Source organism: Castanea sativa, chromosome 12, assembly GCF_040712315.1.
Source record: "Castanea sativa cultivar Marrone di Chiusa Pesio chromosome 12, ASM4071231v1".
Taxonomy (NCBI): Eukaryota; Viridiplantae; Streptophyta; class Magnoliopsida; order Fagales; family Fagaceae; genus Castanea; species Castanea sativa.
The window spans coordinates 22,315,892-22,317,579 of record NC_134024.1 but is presented as its reverse complement, the minus strand read 5'-3'; positions in this window follow the sequence as shown (position 1 = coordinate 22,317,579).

Sequence of the window (1,688 nt, the reverse complement as noted above, 5' to 3'; positions counted from 1 at the left end):
GCCTATTAGTTTGTTTTCTAGCAACAGATAATTCATGTTCCAAATTCTTAACTTTATAAAGCAAAAGAATTTTCTCAGTCTTCACATTATTCAACAATTCATTAGCATCAAACAGTTTTACAAGCAAATTTTTCTTATCAAGTTCAAGAGATGCAATTTTCTTTAAGCCTAAATCAACACTTATAGCATCCTTTGCAGCAACTTTGCAAAGCTTATTGTAAGCTTCTTGTAAATCTGGATCTTCAGAGAGTTCCCCATCAGAAGGGTTCTCCTCAACAGCAACACTTTCATCAACCACAACAGTAGCAATGAAAGCAATGAAGCTTCTATCCTCATCACTACCAGAATCATTGTCAGAAATTTCATCATCACTAAGGGTTACAGCCATAGCCTTGCCCTTAAACCTCAAGAATGTTGGACATTCAGATTTCACATGACCATACCTTTGACAACCAAAATATTATTGACCCATAGAATTATTAGAAGGTTGACCAACTTTCTCTTTAAGTTTCTCATTATTGTTCACCTTAGTGGGTTCATTCCTCCTAAAATTTCTAGGTTCAACATTGTTTTTGCCTCTTGCCCTTCTGTTGTTATTCCTAAGAAAGTTTCTAAAATTCTTGGCAAGATAGGCAATCTCTATGGCAGAGAGCTCATCATCAAATCCACTCACATCAACATCATCAATAGACTTAAGAGCCACTGATTTGGATTTGCTAGTCTTAAGTAAGTCTAACTCATAGGACTGAAGAGATCCTACAAGTTCATCAACAGGAATGGAATCCACATCCTTGCTTTCAGTGATGGAAGTTACTTTGACACTTCTTAGTCTTCATATTATTCAATAATTCATTAGCATGAAACAGTTTTGCAAGCAAATTTTTCTTATCAAGTTCAAGAGATGCAATTTTCTTTAAGCCTAGATCAACACTCATAGCATTCTTTGCAGCAACTTTGCAAAGCTTATTGTAGACTTCTTGTAAATCTGCATCTTCAGAGAGTTTCCCATCAGAAGGGCTCTCCTCAACAGCAACACTTTCATCAACCACAGCAGTAGCAATGAAAGCAATGAAGTTTCCATCCTCATCACTACCAGACTCATTGTCAAAAACTTCATCATCACTAAGGGTTACAGCCATAGCCTTGCCCTTAGACCTCAAGAATGTTGGACATTTAAATTTCACATGACCATACCCTTGACAACCAAAACATTGTTGACCCATAGAATTATTAGAAGGTTGACCAACTTTCTCTTTAGGTTTCTCATTATTGTTCACCTTAGTGCGTTCATTCCTCCTAAAATTTATAGGTTTAGCAATGTTTTTGCCTCTTGCCTTCTGTTGTTATTTCTAAGAAAGTTTCTAAAGTTCTTGGCAAGATAGGCAGTCTTTGTAGCAGAGAGCTCATCATCAAATCCACTTACATCAACATCATCAACGAACTTAAGAGCCACTGATTTGGATTTGCTAGTCTTAGGTAAGTCTAACTCATAGGACTGAAGAGATCCTACAAGTTCATCAACAGGGATGGAGTCCACATCCTTGCTTTTAGTGATGGTAGTTACTTTGGGTCTAAAATCTTCAATTAAAGATCTAAGAATCTTTCTAACAATTTTAAGTTGATCATAGATTTCACCCAAATTATAAGCAGAATTAACAATATCATTAAATTTAGCATAGAATTCATCA